The following is an 11924-nucleotide window of genomic DNA, read 5'->3' as shown; positions in this document are numbered from 1 at the left end:
AGCTCACAAACAACTCTTTGGGCTATTTGACATAAATTACATGAATCACAGGTCTCAAGTTTTATTTTCTTTCATCATGACTACAGTATAAGTACCCGTCTACTCTTTATACCCCGGCCCAGTCCCGTCGCCTGACATTCTATGATTTTTTGCAGGGGTGGAAGAGTATGCAGCACCTACTATGTTTGCACCCTGTTCCTGCTCAACTCAGGTAACCATTGTTTTTCTTGATAATCTTCTTTTTTTTTCTGGATTATTTTCACTGGAATTGTACAATAGGTTACTTTTTCAAAAGTTTTATTTGATTTTTTTCATGTGTCTGAATGCTTTGTGTATGCTTCTGAGGGATTGGCCTCCCTTCCTGAACTTCTCTGCTTCCATGCTTATTTCCCATAATCCCAAGCCCCTTATCTGTGCCAGTGCAGGTTCAAGACCACTAGCTAAGCCCGCCTCCCTCAGATAAGGGACAACTAGAAAGTTGTCCTTCACTCTGGTCCAGTGGACATTTTCAGCTGCCTTCATTCTTGCCACTGGGAAGTTGTACAAACATATCCCTGTGCCTGGTCTTTCTATTGCAGAGATTCCATGATCTCAAGAGCTTGAATTTAATCATCCCTGACCTAGATCAGTGGAACCAAGTGGTGTTTGACCTTGAGCCCAAAGGGATGCATTGAAGGTGATGGTGATAGGGCAGCTCCCCTTCACACTGTAGGCTCTTCGGAAGGACTATAAACTAAATGGACACAAACAAATTAACAAGGGGGAAAGCTACATTTAAATATGCAGGATATCTGAAGTCCCTGGGGGAAAAAGTAACTTGAAGAAAGAGCAAATGGTTAAAGTTTATGCTATATGCTAGGCAATGGTGGTGCATGCCTTTCATCTCAGTGCTTGGGGGTGGGGGGGCAGAGGCAGAGGCAGAGGCAGAGGCAGAGGCAGAGGCAGAGGCAGAGGCAGAGGCAGAGGCAGAGGCAGAGGCAGAGGCAGAGGCAGAGGCAGAGGCAGAGGCAGAAGGAGACAGGCAGATTCTATGACTTCTAGACTACTCTGGTCTACAGAGCTAGTTCCAGGACAGCCAAGGCTATTACACAGAGAAACCTGGTCTCAAAAAAAATTTTTATGCAACACATCCTCATTACAGGAAGGGATGGGGGTTGAGGCTTCTATGAAAGTGGGCAATTACCCAAGATGTGGTAGGGCTGGGGAGGAAGTATGCCTATCTTGCAAATAAGTCTCCCGGAAAGAAAGATTAATCTGGGTACTGTCCTCTACTTGACACGGAAAGTTTACCCTTTTACACTTCCTTTTCAAATATGTGTGTGTTTACAAAAGGAAAGCTTGCCAGAGCTGCTGCTACATCTGCAGTTTCTCATGATAACCAGCCTCAGATATGCTGAGTATAATTTGAGGTAGCATATTTTGATCTCCTATGATCATATTTAAGGGTGATGTGTCCTGAGCCCCAGTAACTGAGCATTGTGAAAAAAGAATCGGCAGGCATGGCACACAGAAAAACTCAGTCTTTAGCATGATTAAGAAAGCACCTTTCACAGAAGAAGAAGAAGAAGAAGAAGAAGAAGAAGAAGAAGAAGAAGAAGAAGAAGAAGAAGAAGAAGAAGAAGAAGAAGAAGAAGAAGGCGGCACACAAAAGGACCACAGACTTGTGTCGACAATGGAGACACTCAGTTTGAGTGGTATGTAGTCCTCAACAGTGACTGCAGCTGGTGCACAGCCCTCAACAGAGACTCAACTCATCATTTTTTTTTCTCTTTGGAATTTATGGCTCACAATGAAGTTGTCCAACTTATTGATAGCCAACAGAGAGGTTTATGACCCCTGACATAGATAGTGTAGGAAATATCCATGCCAACACAGAATAATCTCTAAGATGCATTAAGGGGAAGAAAAGCAATGGACTGAAGTTTGTTTTGAATGGCTTCATCTTTCTGTAGGACAAGGTTAAGGGCAACCATGTGTGTTCATATCTGTTTGTATGTACACAAAGAAACCCCTGATAGGCCCATAGGAATCTCTAAACAAGTGGTAACCCGAGTCGGGTACAGATCAGAAGAGGTAATGAAAGTGGGATTCCTGATCTACTATAGCCTCCCCAACTCATGTTGAAACCTACTTGACGCTGAAACAGTGTGAAGTGAGACTCCCAGGGTGTGCTGATGCCATGGGAGTCCTGCCACCATGCAAGAGTCAGTGGCTGCTGTTACTCTGGGGGTTCCTGTCCAGTGTGCTCCTGAGAAAGGAGAAGAACAAAGCTTGAGTCCTCTCTGTCTGGGTATACTGGCTTGTCCATTCAGCTTTGTCATGACAGGGAACAAAAGTTCACAGAAGGTGATACTGTGTCCCTAAGTATCCCACTCACCAGAGGTATGAGCAAGATAAATTGTTATTCTTCTGGTATACTAGTTTTTCTTCTCAGTTTTATATTTGTAATGGAGTCTCAGTCTGTAACACAGACTATTTTGGAACATGCTCTGTAGCCAAAGTTGGCTTATAACTTCTAACAATTCTCCTGCCTCAGCCTTTTGAGTGACAAGATTTCAATCATGGTATTCTATAGCCACAGAAAAGGAACAAAGATACATGATGTGTGCTTTTATAAGAACTTTTAGTTTTTAAATGCATATACATATTAGCTTTTCAAAAATAACATTAAAAACCACCAGATGTAAATAATTAAAAATTCTATTTATTTATACTATACTATAACGGTGGACCATTGAGAGATAGCTTGTGTTCCCTGTCACCAGGCAAGCTTTTAAAAGTACTCACTGTTGAGAGATCTACGGAAGAGTAGTTCCTTTTGGATAGGGCATTGTTTCTTCCTAGCATTCACAACACACTTCCTTCCTGTTTCTGCTGTAGCCCTAGAAGCCCTGAGAACACAGAAGAAAATAAAAGGTGCAGGCACCTCTTACAGAGCCCTGTGTAACTTCTCCAATTAGGGCCACCAACTGTGGAGCAAATGTTCAAATACCTGAGCCTCAGGGTAACATCTCTCATCTAAAACACCATAATGATCAATCTGTATAGTTGGAAGAGACACTCGACAAAAGTGCAGATATTTTTAATAATTTTAAATTCCAAGAGGATTTCCTGCTAATGCAAGCCTTACTGGTAGTGTTCAACATACTTCATGGCATTGGAATAACTCCGGTGGGTCTTGATGCAAATTCTTGTGCTTCTAGGACCAATGGCTTGAAACAGGATTTCTAAAATCGCTTGACTTCATGCAAATCACTTGCTCAGTCTGAATGTGATTTCAAGTATTCAGTTGGCTGATCGCGTTTTGCTATTTGCTCCGAGACTATAGTTTTCAGAGGTTTGTGTGGTAGAAAGCAGGCGTTTCTGTGCTCTCTGGAAAGACTAGTGCATTTTTAGAACCTACGTTCTGTGTTAACAATTGGTTTGTGAAAAGCCTTCTATGAAGAATCTTTTTTCTTTTTTAGTTTACCTCACCTGTGGTCTCGAATTAGACACCCCCACAGACAAGTAGATGCCATGGTGGCAGGTCTTCTGGCCTTCTCTCTCAACCTCTTCCTGTCTCACGAGCAGCAACTGTTAGGTGTGAGCTGCATTGCCTACAAAACTTTGCAGCAGGAGTAGGTTCAAGTACCTTGTGGTAAATGCTACGTGGTCTGAACTGGCTTCCTTCTCTGAGCAATCCATTCCCTGAGCAGACTTACGGTCTGTCACGGGGTCTGTTTCTGAAGAAATATAGCTAATGACAATGTCGCCTTACTTAAGGACTAAAGAGGATTTCCTGATGCTCAGCATGGGGGAAGGGCATTCTCCAAGTCCTGAGATCCTGCCCGGGCTTGTTCCAGCCATGGCAGGGGAGCTGAGAATGGTGGAAGGAAGAATAATAATTGGCTGTGTGTTGGCTGGGAGGGAGGGAGTGTCAGGGAGCTCTTGTGCCTCCATTGGACTCTCCTCATGTAGCCAATGGGGCAGGACTGACTAACCTGCTTCTTTTAGGCTGAAGGTCAGCAAACCTTTCCGGACAGGAAATGAGTACTTTCAGCTTTGATGGCTTCCTATCTCTGTACATCTAGCCAGGACTGCCATCTTAGCAGAGAGCATTAGTTGACACACACAGGAAGAAGATGGCTGTCTGCAATCAAACCATGTCCATGGACACTGGAATTTCAGCATCTTGCATTTTTTTAAGACTATAAAATGATGTTCTTTATAAATCTTTCCAATCATTTCAAAGCGTAAAATCCACTCACAGGATGACAAGATGCCTGAGTGACTGAAGATGCTTGCTACCAAGCCCTGGTGATCTTAGTTTAATTTCTAGAACCCACATAGACGAAGAGGAGAATAGACTCGCCGACATTGAACGTTGTCCTCAGACTCCCACAAGCATGTCCCATGCACACACAAGCACACACAAGTCAATCAAACAATAAAAATGAATAAACGCACTTTTTAAATGAATGAGAAAACTGACACCATGCATAGCCTCCAGGTGTATGAAAGCAAGGAAGAAGTAGACGCTGTCCGTTGCAGGCTGTCTTGGTTATTGTTTTATTGCCATAACAAAGCATCATGACCAAGGCAGCTTGTAAAAGAAAGAATTTATTTTGGGGATCAGAGTTCCAGATTGTTAGAGTCCGTTGCCATCTGTTGGGAGCCATTAAGGCAACGCTATTGTCCTGATCTCTGAATTGGGCCTCTCCCCCCCCCCCCCCCCCCCCCCGAGAAGAGGGTCAAAAGCGGGCCACCAACACATGGATTCTGAGAACCACGGGATGTTCCAGCCCTAGGTCATCACCGATGTCCTGACCACACCCTGATACCACCAAGTTCCTGCTTCCCCGTGTAGCTGTCAAAAGAAAGAATTTCTATTGCCCCCCTTCCCATAAGTACTTCTCCTTTTGCTTGTATTGCCCTACCCCTCCCACTGATAAGTATCTGTACTTCCCCCTTTGCTTGTGCATTTAAACCTTGGACCTTTCTCAATACATTGGGGTCTTGATACAACTTCAGAACGGTTTCCGTGTCGTTATTCGTACAAGACCCTCGTCTCTCTCTACCCCCCATTTGGTTATTAGGAGGAGGTCCCCTCGAGATCCTCGAATAACTGGACCTGCTGGACGGGTCAGCCATCATAGCAGGGAACATGGCGGCAGGTGGGCAGACATTCAAAATGAAGTGCAATGGTGGCTGAGAATTTACACCTGATCCACAGACTTGAGGGGAGAAAGAGAAAGAGCGAAGGTGGGGAGACAGAGACAGAGAGACAGAGAAAGACAGATAGACTGAGAGCTAACCAACTAATAGCATGGTCTTTGGACCACCAAAGCCCATCCCCAGTAACACAACTCCACTTCTCCTAATTCTTCCCAAATGGTTCTGCCAATTGCAGACCAAACATTCAGATATATGAGCCTATGGGGACCATTCTTATCCAAACCACCACACAGGCCATTGACATATACAGTCTGCAATGCTAGTTTCCCCTAAGCATTGCATTGTAAGCCACTTTACAGCTTGGGACATCCCAGCACCTATCATTGTAATTTTTCAAAAGGATTGTCAAGGGTGTAAATAGTATTTTAATAGCTAGCCCCTGGTTGTGTGCCTTGGCTCTCTTCTTTCCAGTAGCCAATTCTACTAAGAAGAACACCTGATAAAATTCTAAGGAGCCAAGAGCTCTTTTACACAGGAGCAAGGGTGTTATATCATAAGTATAATGCCATCCCTGGCCTAGCCATCTCCTCCAGGAACAGGCCCTACTACAGGGCTAAAAATATCTAGCTACTAAATAACTGTGTTAGCATTCCACCACTCTGTTAACATACCTAGAGTAATTAGCTCATGGAAAGGAAAGGTTTCTCTTTGCTCTCAGTTAGGGAGGTGTTGTTTATGATGGATTGATCTTATTGATTTGTGCCTGTGGCAAGGCAGGGCGCCACGGAGAATACTACAGAACAAAGTTGCTCACCTCATTCATGTCCAGGAAGCAAACAAGAAGACTGAAGTCCTGTGGTTACACTCAACGCCAGTCCTCAGTAACCTGAAGGTCTCCCACTAGGCCTCACTGCTTAAAAAATGTCTGCAATATTCTAAAAGTGCCACCATGAGCACCAAGATCTTAATGCATGGGCCTTTCTTGGGCACTCTGAATCCAAACTGCAACACTAATGATATCTGCATTCTAGTCGGTGATTTTATTAGTCCACACAACCTTATTAGGCAGCTCCACTGGAGAAGGGATGAATGAGAAGCCAAACTCAGAGTCGTGCCTTGAATATAATACTACCACAACACTGCATCTCCTCCCACCATTCCCAATCAAAACTGTCTGCAAATGCGGACCGAGCAAATCGGGAACGTGAAAACGCTTCATACAAACTCAGCATTTAAGAACATAAACCTTTCTGCACATTCGTGTCCCATACACTCCTTTCAGACTGGGCTCTTTCACCTGGCTGTATAACTCTCCTCCCCAGTCTCTGTCACTTTTTTTTTCCTCCCATGATGCTCAGCTGGATGGAGTCTTCCACTCTGAATCCTGAGGATCTCTGGGCCATCTTCATCACTTACATAAAACAGATGTTACTTGCTAGGCTAATTCTCCCCTAGTGGGTGTCTGTCGCCCTCCTCCCCTCCAGTCCCCTGCTCACCCGGCTTCTGAACGACATTGGTAACAGCCATGTTGAAGAATAGTGTTCCGGTGGTTACATTTTTTTTGTAAATCTTTATTTCTCAAACCCCAAACAAGCTTACTGTGCTCTTAAAGCTTGTAAGTGTGGACTTGGTCTCAAACTGTTAAGGTTTAAAACACCGTCTAGGTAGGACTAATGTGCTACATTTTCTAAAACGTGTGGAATCCTGCAGGTTAAGTTGGAAGAAGTTCAAAGCAAACCGCCCTGCTTTGGCATTGAGAAGGCACCTGTACCCGAATCAGCTTTTCAACATATGTTTTCTCCAAATAAATAAATTATTTTCTAGGAGAATTTGGGTAATTTTAGCAGCTGTCACATGATGAAAACTTCTCAAGGAGAGAATAATATAATCATGAATAAATACCTATTAGAAAAAAGTGATGCATTTTGAGTCTTTGGGGGTAAAACAAACTATAAAATGCCAAGTAATTTAACAATACATATTTCTTACTACTGGGATAGCCTTTCACTGGCTTTACAAAGAAAAACAGAAACAGTTGGGACTCAAGTCCCGGTGATCATGTTGGAATTAGCATAGTTCAGACTCTACAACCAGCCTTGCCGGGTATTAATGTGGCTTTTCAGAGCCCTTGCCAGGTCTTGAAAAGCAGTTTTCCAGTCTCAACAATCAGTCCACACTGGTCGCCAGAAGTCTTTCAGTCTGCCCCTTTCCGTGGTGCCAAAAGTCTCCTGAGAAGGGAAAGGCTGAGGTCTGGCTTTCAAAACAAGCCTGTTTACTGAGTCCCAGGAATGGCACAGTCTTCAGCGAAGATTCCTCTTCATGGGTCCTGATTGCTACCTTGAAGAATTTTGAATAGTCTCCCTTGGTGGAGAACAAGCTAGGGGCCAGTTCTGCTTGTTTGGAGTCAAATGTGACTTCTTTCCAAAGTGATGTTTGGTTCATTCATACCCATTCCACACCCTTTGCTAATCTTGACCTTGAAAGGACCACTTTTGCACAGATGTGACCTTACACTTCACTGTGGACATACTCTGTACTGGCTGGTTTTGTGTGTCAACTTGACACAAGCTGGAGTTATCACAGAGAAAGGAGCTTCAGTTGGGGAAGTGCCTCCACGAGATCCAGCTATAAGGCATTTTCTCAATTAGTGATCAAGGGGGAAGGGCCCCTTGTGGGTGGGACCATCTCTGGGCTGGTAGTCTTGGGTTCTATAAGAGAGCAGGTTGAGCAAGCCAGGAGAGGCAAGCCAGTAAAGAACATCCCTCCATGGCCTCTGCATCAGCTCCTGCTTCCTGACCTGCTTGAATTCCAGTCCTGACTTCCTTGGTGATGAACAGCAGTATGGAATTGTAAGCTGAATAAACCCTTTTCTCCCCAACTGCTTCTTGGTCATGATGTTTGTGCAGGAATAGAAACCCTGACTAAGACATACTCATTGTTTTATTTGTTTGCTAAGGCAGCTACATAAAATATGGAGTTGAGAAAAGACTGTGTTTCTTAGTGAACTGTGACCGGGACAGAAGTGCTGTAGACGATCAGCTTAAATCGGGGAAAAGGCTTCAGGGGTTTCCATCCATGGTTGACTGCACCATCATTTTGGAACTGGTGGTGATCACTGATGAAAGTACATGGTAGAAGAGACTGCTCATCCCTTGGTAGCCAGAAAAACCAAGAGAGGAGGTTTAGATCTCAGAACATCCCTTCGAGGGCAGATTCAACTCCCTCTACTAGGCTGTCCTCCTTGAAGGATCTACCACCTCTTGGAAGATCCCAGAGTTGGTGCTGATAGGCTGAGGACCAACTCTGTGGTACACAGGTCAGACTGTGGTGGGAAGGCATACAACTGAGTACCATCCAATCGGAACCTGCAAGGGGTTCCCTGAGAATTGAAGGCATTTCATGTTCTCAGTATCTTCAGCATCACAGCTTCCTCAGTTTCCTCTTTAGGTTCTGGTAGTCTTTTGTTATCAAGGCTGTTGTGTTTGAGTGGAAAACAGTCAAGTGTCGGGAGGCCAAGATGGGAACCTAGTGCCCAGAGCAGGAATGAAACAGGAACTTAGTTCTCTCAGGTCTCCACAGTTCCTCTCTTGTGCTCTGGAGTCTTCCAGGAGCATTTCTTCTTGAATGAAATGTGTGTCGTTCATTCACCCATTCAGCATGTCTGCATTATGCATCCTCTGTGTGTCAGAGGTTTGCTGGTGCTGGGATCTGTCCACTAATAAAGAAACACATGAATGGTGCCTTCCTGCTGAGGTTTGCTGCCCTCTGACTTGGGAAGGGGAAAGCAGAGGCTATGGGAGGAGTCCTTGACTAAGTGAGTAGTATGCTCTCTGCGATGCATGATAATTACAAAGATTTCACAGGGTTAAGAAAGAAGTAAAATGAACGATGTATGAAGATATTTCACCCACACATGCTGCAAGTAGCAGCTCACTTGTGCACTATTTTGGCAGGTGTTGACTAGACAACTATAAAGTAATTATATCTGTAACAATAACACCAACAATAATAAGCCCCAACACTTTCACAGTACTAAAAACATGCCTCATATCTGGGTCTACTACGCATGTTGTCTGATCATGAGTTCTTACAATCCTTACTTAAAACAATATCAAGCATCTTACTGTAAGCAATTTGTCCAGGGCTACACAGTTAGCAGGTGATAAAGTGGCATTTGGTCTAGAGTGTTTGGCCCCAGAATCCATGCTCTTTGCCATACTATTGGGCTGCTTCCCTGTGATGGTTTCTGTTCTTGTTGTTCCCCAAACCTGGTGAATCATTCCATTTTATTTATACTGTTTGTGGTGGTTTGAACAAGCTTGGCTCAAGGGAAGTGGCACTATTAGGAGGTGTGGCCTTGGAGGAAGTGCATTACTGTGGGGGAAGGCTTTAAGGGCTCATGCTTAAGCTTTACCCAGTGTGGAATTTCAGAGGCTCCTCCTGGCTGCCTGTGGAAAACAGTTGTCTCCTCCTTCTGCTGCTTTCCAGTCAAGATGTAGAACTCTTGTCTCCTCCAGCACCATGTCTGCCTGAATGCTGCTATGCTTCCTGCATGATGATAATGGACTAAACCTCTGAAACCATCAGCTTTAATTAAATTCTGTCTTTTATAGAAGTTGCCTTGGTTATGGCGTCTCTTCACAGCAATGGAACCCTATGACACTTTTCTTTTCAATTTTTATTAGCTCTTTGAGAATTTCATACAATATGTTTTGGTCATATTTACTACCCCAAGTCTTCCCAGATCTACCTTCCTTTGCTTAGCTGCCCAACTTAGTGTTGATTTTGCCTTGTTCCTCCTCCCCCTCCTCCTCTTCCTTCTCTTGTTGTCATCCCCCTTTCCCTCCCCCCTCCCCTCCTCCTCCTCCTCCTCCTCCTCCTCCTCCTCTTCTTCTTTCTTCTTCTTCTTCTTCTTCTTCTTCTTCTTCTTCTTCTTCTTCTTCTTCTTCTTCTTCTTCTTCTTCTTCACCAATCAAATCTAGTTTGTTCTACTCATGTACTTCTAGCTATCTGGCCTTCCACTGGACCTTAGTTGACCTACCAGGAGCTACATCCTTTAAGAAAACTGACCCCCCTCCCCCGGCTGCAGCTATTAGATGACAATAGCTACACAGTTAAGTGTGTGTGTGTGTGTGGGGGGGGTCGTTGAATAACCTCCCTTTTCCAGGCTGGGATTTTGTCTGGCTTGAGCTTTTGCAAAGGTCCTGTGCACACTCTCACAATCCACTGTGAGTTCTTATGTGTAGCTACCCTTTGGTGAAGGGATGAATACTATTTCCTTGTAGCTGTCTACCTCTTCTACAAAGATTCCTGAGCCTTGGGAGAAGAAGTGTGATGGAGATGTTCTACTTAGGGCGGAACATGCCAAAGTTTCTTCCCTACACTGTGACAGACTGTGAGTCTCTGTATTAACTGCCAACCACTGAAGAAAGAAGCTCCTTTGATGAGAGTTAAGAGATGCATGCACATCCAAGAGTGGTTCCTTCCTTCAGCCACTGTCCACAGAAGCAGGGACAAACAGATGCGGTCAGCATCCTCAAGAGAGACTTCACAATAAAAGTCACTAGGTCTGGAATGAACAGTGGGTCCTGCAGAGAGAGCAAACCTGACGGTTGTAAGAGGGAGAGGAAGGGGTTAAACAGGAGGTAACCAAGGGGACTGCAGCTCTGTGTCTCCTGACACTCAGAATTCCCTTATTGTGCTGAAGCAGCTTTGAAGCTGAACCAGGTTCTGTTTCAGAGGCTGGTGCCTGATCACATCCCAATTGTCACACACACACACACACACACACACATCCTGAACAGAACATCTGCGACTCCCTTATAAAAACATTTACATTGTGGTTTTGAGCCCTTCCCTTGGGATTTTCCAAAGCATCATGGGAAGAATTTTCCTAATAGCCATATCCAGTATATCATTGTTTGAGAGGTAACGGGGGAAAGCCACCTGACCCTGGAAATGAACCACTCAACCCATAAAGAATCCTAAGATTTCCTAAAAATCCACAATGCCCAGCCCAGTGTGCTACTGAACCCCTAGACCCTGCTTTCTAGTCTCTCTCTGGAGTGTAAGCTTTGGGGTGTTTTAACTGGAGCTCTGGCCTGACTCCCTTGCTGTGAGAAGAGCTGGGGTGAAGCCTTCACCTGCTGACAGATGGACAGCAGGTTGGTACTGAGAATGGGGAACTGAGAGAAGACGTGGGGTGGAGCCCCTTCCAGGCACAGGGCTAGAACAGTGCTTTAGATCACAGGAAGATAACCCTGAACACTAGGCTTAAAAGTATGGAATTTTGGCTGGCATGTACCTCAGTGGTAGAGTTTTAAGTTATACAAGGGCCAGAGCCTGAGTCTGTGTGAAGTCTTCACATAGCCAGTGTTACAGAAAAAATATAAACATGTATGAACACACACACAGGGAAAGCTTTGATACATACATAGCCTCGGCTATCAGAATGATATCTATTATCTTTTCCCCCATTTTTCTATATTGGAATTTTTTCTCAAGTGAGAAGGTATCATTCATTTTACGTTCAGAAAAAGAGAAACACTACTATTATCTTTAGAAAAAAAAAGCTTTCATTTTTTTTCTTCACAGAATTCCAAAGTGCAGCCAGCATCTAATTAAGTCACAGGTTAGTGTGCTGTGGGTGACTGTGGAAGACCCCTGTAACCCAGGCAACCTGAAGGAGCGGACACTGTGTTCTCCAAGACAGTCTGAGAGACACCCCTTGGCTCCTACTTCCGTGAGATCAGCCTGAGGAGCTGGTTGGC

The sequence above is a fragment of the Mus musculus genome, chromosome 5 (genome assembly GCF_000001635.26).
Source record: "Mus musculus strain C57BL/6J chromosome 5, GRCm38.p6 C57BL/6J".
Classification (NCBI taxonomy): domain Eukaryota; kingdom Metazoa; phylum Chordata; class Mammalia; order Rodentia; family Muridae; genus Mus; species Mus musculus.
Note: the sequence above shows the minus strand (reverse complement) of the source record.